General features: G+C 41.5%; 1 protein-coding gene across 1 annotated transcript in view; it reads right to left on the bottom strand.

Annotated features, from left to right (window-relative positions):
- Positions 1–4,826, bottom strand: part of KIAA1217 (KIAA1217 ortholog) — a 500,420-nt gene extending 495,594 nt beyond the window's left edge. The window contains exon 1 of the mRNA XM_068561341.1: positions 4,744–4,826. The gene's annotated coding sequence lies outside the window, so the exon portion shown is untranslated. The remainder of the gene's footprint in view (positions 1–4,743) is intronic.
- Positions 4,827–14,594: the final 9,768 nt, after the last annotated feature.

Raw genomic sequence — 14,594 nt, 5'->3', positions numbered from 1 at the left:
TTAACACCATGTTTCAAAGTCCTTTGTGATGGTGAATCCTGAAATATTCTCAGAAAGTCAACACAATCCTTTACCCAAGGACTCACAGCAGACCTGCAACTGTACCACCTGTCTGCAGAAACACCTTAGGTCTGCTTTAGATCACAAAATGGAAATAAATTTTCAAAGCGTTATTCAACTTGCCTTTAGGTTTTCTAGTTAAATGTAGAAATTTCTTCCTTTTTTTTCATTACTTTCTTTTTTGTTTTTTTGGTCGAAGAAAATGTCACTGTCGACTCTGTCTAAACATGCAATCATGCCATTGGATACTTGGGGAAAGAAAACCCACATGAAACATCTACCCAGATGTGATGGGAGAAATGCTGGTTTAGAAAAGCCTTTGTTCTGTGGCCGAGGCTGCCATGGTTCTCCCATCGCATCGATTTTTACTCACACATTTTAATGAATAAAAACATGCTGACCGACAATCCACGAGAACCACCAAGTAAATTACCGAGGAAGAGAACAGCTTCAGTGAGAGGTGAAGAAGGGCAAAAAGCATCACAAAATGAATTTAAAATTTTTTAAGTAGAGCACTGAGTTGAGAGTTTCATTTCCCCTATAATTGATTTCTTTTGCTTCAAAAGAAACCCACAACTTGTTGGCATCTGGTTTCTGCAATGTTAACATAGAGGCAATAGTACTGGCCAGCAGTCGGTTCTTTAGGATGTTACGGGGTCATGAGTATGCTTCCTTGAAGACAACTGCCCAGAAGAAAATAAGAAAATACCTCCCCCACGTCTGGAGGTCCCATATGTAATGTTATACTGAGGGGCGTTATGATTCACCTCTGCCTGGCTCGCTAGCTGTGTGACCTTGGCCAAGTGACTTCATCTGCTAAGGCCATGTTCCCTCAACTGCAGACTGCAGTTTATTACCAAAGGTTATTATCACATTGAATTGTTACAAGATCTCAATAAGAAAATGGATTTACAGCCTTTGAGTGCCTTGCATTCAAGAAGTAGTCACTGTCGACTTATTATTTCTGCATCATAATTCCACCTTTCTGTCATTCTGCACTTCCTGTGCCTTCCCTCCACGGCCAACTGGAGCCCACGCCCCAGGGAGAGAGAGTTTGGGGTGACAGATGCCTCATGAGCAGGAGAAACTGTCAGGGCCAGGAAGGCAGTCAGGCACCAGAGGGAAAAAGAAGCTAGCAAAATTTGAAGTCTCTTTATTACAACTCAACTGGTTTTAAAATTTCCATTTCTTTTCAGCAAATGTGTTTTCTTCCTCTCATGGAACTAAGAACATATGTGCTGCCTGGCAGATGATTTCTGCAACTCTTAAAGTCAGGATGGGAGAAGGCTGACTCACAATTTCTTACGCTGCACGTGTGAAATCTTTCAAGAAAACTTGGAGGGGGGAAGAGCCACAGGATTTTGGATGATGCTCTCAATTGCTTTTCAATTAAATTGGTAAAAAAAGAATCAATTGATTATTTGCTTCTATTTCTGACCCTTTTAAACTATTTTTTAAAGCAGTATAAAGAGATGGGATGGACGAAAGGTAATAACACGGAAAGGAACAGAAAGAAGGTAACATTTGTAGAGGGTTGTAGTTTTCCCATCATCTGAATTATGTGATCTTGTGGCATCTCTGTGATGCAGGTTGTACCTGTGACAAGGACAAAGGCTCCCAGAGATTCCATAGCCACTGAGACTTTGTATTGACTCTATTCATTGAGTTCTTTGCACTACACCACATACTTTTTTTTTTTTTAGATTCACACAGTTCAGCTTCGATTAAGATTTAAGTAAGAAAGTATAACGAACTAGAACGTGATTCCTGTTAAAAGAATACGTTCAAAGAAATGTTCTTCGGGCAATCACTGTAACTGATCAAGCATGTGATAGGAGTTATTTTACTAGATTCGTAGTCCCTGATTATTCATGCAAAAACACCAGATCAAGGACCTTAGCTATGCAATACGCTGTACGAGGAGCAGGGATCAATTCTGACCGCCTGTGGACAAACACACAGACTCATTCAGTATCTTGAGTTGTCTTTCAAAGAAAGTATTTGACATACTGTATACAAATTAAACAAGAAGTCCAATAAGGATCCCTTATTGCCCTTGAGAAGGGCAATAGACCTGACAAAGTATTTTCTTTAAGCACTTTCTTCATCGTGCCTTCAAGGGATTGCTCCCTGCAGGAGGCCTGAGTGTGGTTGGTGGCAGTTTTAGAAGCCAGAGCGGAACTTGTGGGTGAGGTAATGGGGAAGGCAGGGAAGCAGGACTTGGAGATGATGGACCCTGGCTTGAACGGCTGCAAGCACAAGACTGCAAAGCCCCCCAACTCAGAAAGCAAAGGAGCTCCGATAACTCCTGCAACAGAGGCCAGAGGAGGCGTGGGGATTCAGAAACACTAACTACAGGCTAACTGGCCGCCACTTCTGATTCATTCCAGAGATTCTGGGCTCACCACTTAACGACTGAGTGACCTTGTGCAATGCACTTAAACTCTGTGCAGTTCCGTTTCCCTGTGTATAAGTGGGGAGAATACACCTCCCTGTGTGTGGCTGGGAGGATTAAAAGATACCACGTATACCGCCCAGCACACGCACACAGTAGACGTTGAACAAATAGTAGTCACTAGTTTGAATCACTGTGATTAACCACAATCCGGGGACTGTTAACATCACCAACGCTATACTTTGAAACACGTTTATTCTTCACATTCTAGCAAACTAGTTCCAAGTCTGTTTTTCAAATACATTATCTAGTTTGGGCTTTAAAAAAAAAAAAAAAATCCCTGTATATGTTCTGCTCTGCTTATCAAAGGCTCTCCGTAATGTTGACTCAAGGGTAAGTCAATTACACAGGATACTGTTCTGCCTTCTATTATTCTTTTTAAACCACATTCCATGTGGTAATGGGTCAATTTCTTTACTTCCTCTTCCCTCTTACCACATTCCATAGCCCAGAAAGTTGCCAGTTAAGTTTTAACCCTCCTTTGAAAGTGAATTTTCATCGTACTCTTTTTTAAAAAAGTTATTTAAAGTAGTAGCAAGTTCTTTGAGTGCCCTCCAGACCCAATGTATGCAACAAAATAGTAACAGGAGAAAATTATGAGTGCTGGGGCCCGAGTCCCCCCGCTGAGCATGATGACTTTGTGATGAACTACGCAGCCATAAACGGGTGACTCTTTGATCTCTGGCTGCTTGTACAACTCTAAAGAGAAAGGCATTCTAGTCCAAACCACACAAAGAGAGAGGAACACAGGTTATTTATGGGAGCCCACTGACTCTAAGTTTAGCCTGGCTCTTTGAAGATTCAAATACACACATCATTTTGACTGCCAAATCTGCTCCCTCCCCTTATGATGTCTAATGGGGCTGTAGTGTAGGAATGTCTGATCTCTGGCTTCTCCCTGGGGTGAGAAAGGTAGCTGGTTTGGCAGAGAGACAGACACAACAGTATTTATAGAGACAGTAGAAAATTGACTCCATATGCCTACGAAGGGAAATCAGAGTAAATCACCGGGAGCTAAGAGGACTCCTGAACTCCCTTTCTGAGGTTTAGCTTCTGGCTGAGAGTAACTAGGACCTACTAACCAGCTCTCTAGCTGTACGAAGTCCAGCATCCACAGGTTCTCTCTTATTTGATGGTGTTCCACCAACACTGTCACTTTACAGAAGGGGAGGAAACGCCCTCTTTGGTTCCCTGAATTCAGGAGCTGTTCTGTAAGTCTGACTCTTGTATGACTCAGTGAATTTCCTGCATCAGAGCCGGTACAAACGTGGAAGCCATGAATTACTGATTCTGAGGTTGCTGAAGCTAAGTTCAATGACTTCTTGCCAGTGACTCTCAAGTCGTGATGTTCTTGGGTAACAAGCAGTGAGGCTGAGTGTTGATTCACACTGCTCACTAAAGCAAATCCAAGTTGATAAGGACTGTACTGGGACAGTATGTATCTATTCTCTTTCCTAGCTTCTTCTGGATCGAATATCAAAATTTTACAGTGTGGTGTTGGAATGGTAAGGGCTCTATGAGGACCTCTGCAATGGGAGAAAACTCAAAATGGAAATTGCTTTTATTAGTATAAAGTATTGAACTGGTGGATTTATGATCAGAATTTGGGCCAAATGAGTACAGCTAAAGCTGGAGGTCAATTTGGTCATCCCACCATTCCAGACACCCAAGTCCACCTCCATAGGCTAATCTGGGCAAAGTAAAAGAACCTCAATGAAACTGGCAAATTAATTTTGCCACTTTTGTGGGACCCTGAATTTGATCAAAATCATATCATGGGGTAGGACTAAAAGGGTTCTTATTTTTGATTCATTCTATTCACTCCGTAGACACGAAGTCATCAGATACCTACAGAGGTTCACAAATTGTTTGCGAAAAGTTCATGATGTTTGAACATTCTCTTATTCTTTAGTCATCATGATGGCTTCAAGCCAGAGCCTGAACACAAAGACAGGCTAACATAAAACATAGCCTGAAAAGCAATACCTATATCGACGGCACTGCCTGCAAGCTCAAAGAAAGAATGGATAAAAAGATAAAACAGCTGCATATCAGAATAAATACACATTGGAGGAAAAGTGAACAGTTCAACTCAGACATTTTGTTCCTCGGGGCTTAGGGAGGAATTAACAGAAGCCAAGTTTTAGAGACAGGCCTTTAGCTCATAATTCGTTCACTGTCAAGATGATGAATGCTCGCTTTATGATTTAATAAAAAGATAGACCTACCTAGAAAGAAAATGAGAAGGAGGCGTCCTCCACCGATAAGTAGCACAGTCTTTTGGGGCGATACCCAGGGGCTCTGGATTGGGACTCCAACTCCGTCTTCTGGACACACAGTGCACAGGACAACCAGTACAAATTCAGGACCTCAGTCTCTCCATCTGAAAAATACAAATAATAATGTCATGGTTCCACCCAGCAACTGCTGAGTAATTAGAGATTCATGCTGATTAAAAAAACACAGGAAGAACAAAGAGTACAATGTATACATGTATGATGTGTAGCACAGAATGCCTCGTAATCCCACATACGCCTTTGTACAAGTTACCCAAAGCCAGAGGTTTCAACTTCCAGTTTTTCACAAAACCTAAGTTAGACACTACCAAAGAATGGAAACATATTAAACTAGATCAACCATGAAAATAAGGGCAGGCTTGTGTAGTTGGGGGCGGAAGGAAATCAGGAAGGCCAATTGAGAATCAGAGAGACTGAATGAATGGCTGGGCCACCTCTGATGGGCCTCTCTGCTCCCTTTGTTGGGAGTGATGGGCAGCTCTGATTGCTGGATTATTTCAAGAGCCTGCTGCACAGAGATGCCTGGATTCCATCAGCCGTACCAAATGGGAAATAACCACGGGATTCAGGACCCGTAGCAGGAGGCTGGGCCACCGAAGAACATGAGTTGCCCAACATAAAGATACTGAAATTACGGATGAGATCAAGAGGCACCTCGTCTGCAGAGGAAGATTTCAGGATCACTGAGGAACCCTCCAAAGTAGAACTTGACTTTGCCATCTTTCCCTACAGTCAGCAGATTTCTATGCTGCCAGAAGTTCTGGTAGTTTAGTTGATGTCAGTGAACTGAGGGCACACAGAACAGTACAACCCTTTAGGACAACATTTCCCCAAATGGAAATCTGTTTACATCGACCCTTCTTAATAACCAGAGAAACACACTGCTAAGTGGAAAGGAAATCATGGATGAAACTCTGAAAAAAATTCATTGAACACAATTAAAATGTGTCACAAACACATTTTTAATTGTTGACCCTAAAATAGCCATTTGCAATCATTTGGTTGTTAAAAAAATAAAAATACTTGGTACTACCCAAAAATCTTGTCTTTGAATAAAATAAAGAGGCCCCTAGAACATTTTGAGTATTCCTACCCGGTTTGTAAGATTTTGGAAGAGAGAGTTTGCTTAGTAAATATTGATTTCAAACCAGCTGTATTCCAAATTATTTCAGAATTTAGAGACTTAGAGATAAGAGGAATATGAAACTACTGAGTCTGAATGAATGAAATGTTATTGTTTGATACTGCAAATTACTATTAGTAGCAGAATTATGGAAAACATTCTACGATTCAGAGTGACACTTTAATTATCAGAGGGTTATCCTCTACCAGCATAATCTTTGTGAGAAAAGCAATTGTGAAACTTGCCCTTTTTTGCAGCTGAATTTCTCCCTCTGGTCCACTGGCTAACGATGAAATTTTCTCATTTGAGAAATCCAAACTGGTTGCACTAGATAGAATGCAAGAATGTAAGATGAAATTTCTCCTAAATGTGAAATGATGGTATTCAGAGTTAAAGAAATATTATTTGAAGAGTATAAAGGTCAGAGGATCTTGTTAATTTAGTTCCTATTAAATAAAGCATTTAAACTCTTCGCTAGATATTGCTGGTTTAATGTGAAACAAGGGTGATATCTGAAGCTGAAGAAATGACATCACCCCCTAAAACATGCATGTTATATTCCTCAATGCCTGATTCTAATTGTGTAAAGGTATGTACTTTTAACTGAGTTGGTTTACAAAAGTATACAATGCTAGAAATTATTACAATACATTCAATATTAACCACGCTTAGAACTGTGTTACGAGTTCTATAGTAATTTAATAAATCAACAGAGGACAGATGGAATTTTTATTAGCCAGAGTCTTCGAATACATTTTCTCTCTATAATGAATACTGAGGGTGGGGGAGGGTAGCAGGGGGAGCTGTCCAAAATCCAAGGCCCCTTTCTTTTCTAGAGAAATTCTCTCCACTGTACAGACTTGTTGAGAGAATCTGTCTTCTCATCCTCCAATCTAAGGAAGCTGGAAGAGTAATCTTTCTCAGATCTTTTCCTTCCCTTTCCCCCAACACTTTTCAGCAGTCCTGGCAGCCAGGGCCCAGGCAGGTGACCTGAGCTCCTCTCTAAACCCCAAGAGAATGACTCAAAGACAATGGGATGGTTATATGTAATGGTAGTGGCAAGGATGTCAGTGGCCTTGCCCTTGTCACATTGCTCCGGCTCCTTGATTGTCAGAGCCCAGCTGGCTCTGCCCAGGGTCCAAGATGGGCCTTAGCAGCTCAGAGTCTGCGAACCCTCAGTCTCCTAGGCCAGGTCAGCTTCCTGCAATTTCCTGTGATTAGGAACTCTCCCCAGAGCAAATACACAGCCTTCATCTTGTTCTTCTGAATTTTCCTGTTTGAATCACTCAACAGACTAACCAAAACAAACACCACCAAATACACATACAACAAGGCAATCTAACTGATATATATTTTCATTTTAAGATGCAATGCAGAGTTTTCTTACCAACTGTTTAATATTAGTGGCCAGAAGAAAAGTCAAAAAAAAAAAAAAAGGAAAAAATTATATATGGCTATTTTAGTGATAGAACTATTCTCGGAAAGGTGACTATAAAACTATCCCAATGAAAGAGATTCAATTGTGCATATTTGAATACATATCTAAACATAGTGTCTTTTATACTGTAACTTAGTCAGTGCCCCCTTTTTCTCTTGGAAATATTTCCAGAGTCTAAATAAAGAACCCTAATTAAACAATGACTCAGCTCTGAATCGTTTTTAAGTCAGTCATCTTTCTCTTTTAGAATCATGCCGGTGGTTTTCCTCATAGAAGGCCCTCTGTTTATGGTAGTTCTTTATCGATCCACAGGATTATTATGACTTTTTATAAGTGTCCAGGTCCTTAACCAGTTCTCCCCTATTATTCAAAATTAAATTCAAAACACCATGTCCTGGAAACACAACTGGTCTTCCAACTGTATCAAACATAGTTAAAAGACTGAAAAGCATGAGACAACACCTTAAGATTTATCCAAAGACACAGCCTCCCCTGGCTGTTGGTCCCAGTGCCTTATCTGAAACATGGGGAATCACTGCAGATACAGGCAGAACATCGTTCTCCATCCATCTTCCACGTTGTCAAATCGACACCGGGAGGTAGAAGGACGTAGGAAAAAGAAATAAGGTCCTAGAGATAGGTTCTCTGGGGGAAAAATGCATAGCCACCGATGCCTGAAGTTACGGATTGAGATCAGATCGTCTCTTGGAGTTCTTTTCTGTACTGAGGTTTGATTTTATTGAGTTAACACGTTAGAAATAAAGGTATTTCAGGATAGGGCCAAAACTGCAAAGTACATAAAAGTCAGGAAGTGAATCACAAAGAAAGAGAAGCACCAGGGAAAGAACATTTGTTTGAAGACTGGTAAGATTAAGTCTTTTTTTTCTTTTTAATACAAATGAACTTACTCATGTTTGAAGGCAAAGGAGAAAGAGCCAAGTGGAGGATAAAATTGAAAATAGTTGAGAGAAAGTTCCTGGGGGTTGGTATGGATAGGATCCGGAGCAGTGGCAGAGAGATTGGTTTTAGAAAAGAAAATGAAAGCACCTCCCCTTTTCCTCCTGGCTTCAGGGTACCATGAACAAAAGTGGTCAATGTCTCCAAAGGGTAGTCACTCAGGTATGGGCATGGCTTTCCCCTCCCTCCATCCTCCATCAGTCCCTGTATCTTCCATGCAATCAATTTGGCACCAGGAGGGAGAGAGAAGCCAGAAAGAGAAACAGGACCCCAGAAATAGGTACTCTGGAAGGAAATACACGGCCACTGATGCCTGAAGCCTTTAATTCCCTTCACAACTGGAATGCCACAGAAATGTTGTCAGACAGTCGAGGGCCTGAGCTTGTTGAGTCTGTTGATCTGAAATTAGATGTAAAGTAGATGTTTGACTTCCAAGGAATAAAATGAATTGTCATGGTAGGGAAGGTTTCATACAGGAAATATTATCCCGAAGCCTTCCAGCTTGAGCCCCCTCCCTTATAACTACTTACCGCAAATTATTTTCATAATAAAAATGAGCTCCCAGAACAAACTAATTACATGGGAGAGCAACTTACACTTTACTGCAGTCTTCACAATATATTTTTTTCATCAAATATGAATTAGCCAAAGTAATTAGGAAAAATGATTAGCAAAGCTCTTTATTGAATATGGATCCAAGTCATTAAAAAAAAAAATAAAGCATTTTTTTGAAAATGGCTTTACGCCTACATTTTCTCCCAAGCAATCATCTATTTTCCCTTCAACAATAGCTTTTTGGGGACACGCGGTAATCTGAGAGAATATAACTCTTCTCTCGAAATAATACCTAGTTCTTTTTTCCTTTCATGATAGAACTTTCTCTAAGTCGGTAGAAAGTCTTGAAATGTGGCTTCTTCTTTTCAAGAGAACACTGAAAGAACAAACTGCTGAAATCCCAGTACAAATCATCTGTAGGTGAGACCTGGGAATTACTTCTACTTTTGAAAAAGATTAGACCACCAAGCTATGCTGTTTCTCAATTCTCAAGCAACGCTGGGCTTCTGAGAAATAACACTGGTTTTGAAGGCATTTGCATCTCCTCTTTATACCTTTACTTTTAAAAATATTTTGGATGCTTAGAAGTAAACAAGAATAAAATCCATCTGACTGAAATTACATTTTCCGATGTGAGTGACCTAGGTTTAGTTGGAAATTCCACAGTATAAGTTTAAACTAGCATCTCTCTTCCTTTTTTTTTTTTTTTTTTTTGCATTCTTGGCACTCAGGCTTGTAGAAAATTTTGACTGCTAAAAAAACCTCCAAAAAAACTACAAAGATGGAAGTTAAAATTCATTTATTAATGTATTAAATTTTTATTTTATGCATACATTGAGATAAAATTGACTGGTATTGCTTCTGTTATTTCATGAGAATATCATTATTTAGATCTTCACGGAAAATGCAGCTTCTGAGCACTTTGGTGTGACTATTAGCATTGCAACTGAATCAGCTGATTTTTCCCCCATCTTTCCTCCAACAGACATTTATCATGTGGCTATTTTGTGTCAAGCACTGTGCCCGTTGCTGGGTACACAATAAAAAGGAAAATCGCCTGGTTCTAGTTTGTATGCTCACTGTCTAGTGAGAGCAAATCCACTGCAAGAGGTACTGGTACGTAATAAAGCCACTTTGTCCCTATCGTCCCCAAACCCCACCCCTTCCCCATCACTCTGAAGCAAGAAGGGGTGCAAGCACAGCTACAGTAACTTGACTTTCACAGTCTTGCTTCCTGAAGAAGGTAAAGATGAGATGCTTTCTAAATGTCTTCGAAATTATTGCATGTTTGCTTCACATAAAGGCGAGAAGGGCTGGGTAAGGTTCTGGGAGTGTCTGGACATAGAGGACAGAGGTGGGCAAAAGAAGGAGGAAAAGGGTTTCCTTGTCTATGAAACAGGACACATGCCCCTTTGCTAGGGGTTCACACCAGCACTGCGATACCAATTTGAATTTGCAAAGTATATTTCCATCATTTGTGACATTAATCACGGCCTCCCAGGCCCATTTTATTACTTCCATTTCACTCCAGAGAAATAAGAAACAAGAGGTTAAATGACTTTCCCAAAGTCAATAATAGACCTGGGACCAGGATTCAGAGTTTGTAAATTGCTATCCTGTGCCCAGCGCACTCAACCATACGCTTAACCTTGCCAAAAAATCAGGGCTCAGTTTTGCTATTTAACTAATTAGAATTAACACACATTAGGCAAGAAGGCAGCACCTGTTCATAACACAGTGACATTATTTCATTGCTGTTTCAATTGAAAAACTCAATGTTCTTCCAAACTTCTCAAAGCTTTTAGGAGACAGTCCTGGATCACCACCTCAACCTGTGTCTATTCCTAAGTATCATATATTTGCAAAACTGCCCTAAGAAAATACTTAATACTAGTGAGGAAATAATGAAAACTTTAAGAAAAGGGGAAATGCTCTCTTAATAATGGGAAAGCTGTTTACCGTAATTTGGCTGGGATGGAATTGATAGAGTAGAAAATTCACTTGAGGATTACTACCCCAAAATCTGAGATTATGAACATGTCAGGTTCCCTAAGCTGTGACGGTTCCAGAAATTATTCTATTGTTTCTTCTTTCATTTTCCAAATTGACCAGTTATTTCCTAAAAGCTAACAGAGTACCAGGGAACTGGCTCTTCTGTTATTTCGTCTGATGCCCCGGGAGGCCGTAAGTTCTCCATGCCATTCCCAGGGCAATGCTTGACACATGGCAAGAGCCGAACAAAACATTAATCTGAGTGTGAATCCGTCTCTGGTATACCGTACTGACCTTGGAGACTTTTAAATTTTAATACCATGGATTGGAAGCAAAGCTTTACATGACATAAGAAAGCAAATTTTCTTTTTTACAACCTAGGGCAGGAGCATTCCATAATGCATTCTTATTTAAATTTACATTCTTATTTGAGACAGTGAATCCAGCGAAAAATGGCCATTTTAGACGAGAAAATGAACGGCAACATACTCCCAGTAAAACTGAATTTGGTATTGGTTTCAAGGGGAGGATCCAGCATACTCTTAATGATGCTGTCAGATTTACTAATCATTGCCAAAGCCTTCAAGTTTAAATGCCACCTGAGGGCTTTCTCTGAAGCTCCTGTACAGGGACAGAAAGGGTTGCGTGGTTTCGATTTGACTTCGTTCAAGACTGAAATGATGAGTACCGGACGCAGCTTCACACTGCCCCCTGGTGGTGCCATGCTCAACGATGCTCAGAAACGTCCTCAAGTTGGGGGTCAACCCCAGATCAGATCTTTGGCTTCCACAGCAACCCCTTCAAGAAAGCCGTCTGGGTTTAGACTTACAAAAATTTAGTCTCAGGCCCCTCCTTAATTTTCATACATCTCTTCTGCTCCACTTCTCCAAAGCCTGCCCTGTGCGGGAGATTTAGGATTTCAACGAACCCAGCAACACTGACTGCCCATGTGCGAGATGGTGTTGAACAGCGGGACTGTCCTAGGTCCTAAAATCAGCGCAAAGGAAGTTTCCTATTGTCGGCGTCCCTGACCCCCCCATTCCTCAAATGCCCACACCCTCACACTCCCAAGCCAGGTATGTGATATGGCAGCTAAAGGACCACTGAGGTCATGTTTGGCTTCAGCAGCATGAACTTGTGGTTTCAAAACCAAGGAAGGCTTTTCCACATGAGGCTTTCTCTAGGCTAGGCTGGGTTAGGAATACAACACAGTCATTACCAGGTTAGTTCAAAGAGAGCTGGTTCTGTCACTCACATCTCTCCCTTTTCCTCTAGGGATCCTCAAATCTACCATGAGCTGAAGCAGTCATTAAACTTGGAGTAGGACCCCATCCACCCGGGAGAAGCAGGAGGGCTTTTAAACTCTGGAACATTTCTTTGTTCTCCTGAATGCCTAAGAGCCCGGGCTGAGCCCCAGGAAGACTCAGAAGACCTGCTTCCAGCCAGCATGTCTTTAGAAAAGTCTGCCCACACGTAGCCAAGCTCCTGACTCTGAGACATTTGAGATGACTGGACAGTGGCCTGGTCACCAGAGCTTCACAAGGAGGTCCTGAAGGTTCTGACTGCTTCCAGCTGGGACCAGGGGCTGAGCAAATAGCCCAGCACAAGAAAGGAGTGAAGACCACAGCAGGAGCCCCGAGGCTTGCTATTCAGTCAACGTATGCAGCTGGGGATGAAAATAAAGCTATCAGAGTCCATGGGAAGAAGTGACTACAAGTGTCTTAAATGACATGTTTGTACAAAGAAGGGTGAAGTGAAAGCTGGCTGTGACATCACTGATTCTGTTATCCTGAAGCGTTGACTCATTGATCTGGCTGCTTAAGTGGGTCTGCCCTCCCTTCCTCCACCCCATCTACCACCCCCCTTCATATATGTCCCTTCTGGAGTTGCAAGCTCAGTGGAGTGGGACAAGCTGTGTGACCTAGCCACAACCCCCAAACTGGCTCTTCTGGCCCATTTGTAGGAACCAACAGGGATGCTGAGCTTCACAGTGATAGGGGACGATGGGACGCCGTGACAGCTCATATCCTGACCTCAAAGGCTCCCTCCAGACCATTGGCTGAGACATCCCAGCATGAGGACGGCCAAGAAAAAATGATGGAACTTGCTTCACTTGACGTTTGTTATCTGCCAAATAAACATATCTTATGGGGACCATCCCTTATCCTGGTGGATCCCCACCCTCACATCACGCCAGGAGCATATTCAAGTGATTCCTTCTAGAGGCTCCCTCCATCTGCCCCACCACTTTCCTGTTTCTCTCAGGTCACATTTTCACATTTAAGAGGTCATTATGGGGTAAGCAGGGTGTTTCATCTCCTTTTGGTTCAGTCACACAAAATACTGATACGTTTACTGGAAATTCAAGCCCCGTCACTTCTATTTCTCTGTTGCTTTGTCAGATCCATTATATTTTTAGTCTCTCCACTTCGTAAGCTTTTGCTTTTTGAATGCACTTCTGAATACATATTTGCCAAAACAATTTCCACAATGAAAAAGCAATAAAGACTTATAAATCCACCCGGGGAGCACAACCCAAAGCGCTCCAGCTTGTTTCAATGCTGTGGTTTGGAGAGTATTCTTTTATATTGTTACAGTCCGAAAAGTAATTTTACCCGAGGAGTAGCTCATGAAATGATGGGTTTTTGGGAAATCATGCAACTTGGCTTCATGTCATTATTTTAATGGATCGCAAGGCAATTTATCTTTCCTACTTTCCACCATGAAGAGGTAGCAAGATTGCTGTATTTAACTAGATAAAGTGTTTCAGCTTGGTATTCAAGTCCTTGTAAAACGGAGCTGCCTAACTATTCCTCACTATGAAACCGTGATTCCCCTACAGATACTTTTCCTTTTGGATCCTGATATATATGGTGTTTATTACCAACGTAAAGTGTGTACACATGTTGTTCCTTCCCTCAAATGCAGTTCCCATCAACTTCATACACCTAGAATCTATCCACTTTTCCTGGTCCAGCTCAAATCCAGGGCAGTGTGCAGAAGTCACTCCCTTTGCTGAACTTCTCACACACACAGAGGCATGTGATCTGTCACTTCACTTCTGCACCCATCAATTTCTTCCCTAATTAGACTGCAAGCTCCTTGGACTTTTATATTCCCATTAAGCACTGAACCCAGGGCTATGCCCATCTCGGGTGCTAAGATGATGGAGTACATGGGAAATAGCAGAGAAGCCAATGTAAACAGGATTGTGGGAAGGTCGTTTTTCAGCACAAAGCAGAGCTGTATGTGACGTTAAATGCTGTCCAGGTAGCCTCAGGGTCGCAGGATCTGACCTTTCCTTTCCTGTACAGACACAGGCTGGGTTTGCAAAGCACAACTGTTAGTAGAAATCGGGAAAATACCCGAGTAGTTTGATGACCCAATCAACTTAGCACAACTTGATGATTCTGGTTCTAAATGTAATTTAAGCAGAGAGAAGGGCCTCCATTTCTCACTTTGCTTTTCATGTACAGACGAAGTCAGATAACTCTTGATTCTCCAGGGGCAGGTTCTCTGTTTTATTGTCACTTTATCTCACTTGCCTGCGACTTCCTCATTTATAAAATGAGGGATTTGGAATATTAAATTGTTCTGCAAGGTTCTTTCTACCTCCAGCACCTACGCCCTTATAACCTACTTCTTTTCTCTTTAGCCCTTCTTCTCTCTCTGACTTTCACCTTATTCATCAATTTATTACCCGTAACACCCATTGCT

This window comes from Eschrichtius robustus, chromosome 1, assembly GCF_028021215.1.
Source record: "Eschrichtius robustus isolate mEscRob2 chromosome 1, mEscRob2.pri, whole genome shotgun sequence".
NCBI lineage: Eukaryota > Metazoa > Chordata > Mammalia > Artiodactyla > Eschrichtiidae > Eschrichtius > Eschrichtius robustus.
The sequence above is the reverse complement of the archived record's forward strand: the minus strand, read 5'-3'. Positions and strand labels throughout refer to the sequence as shown.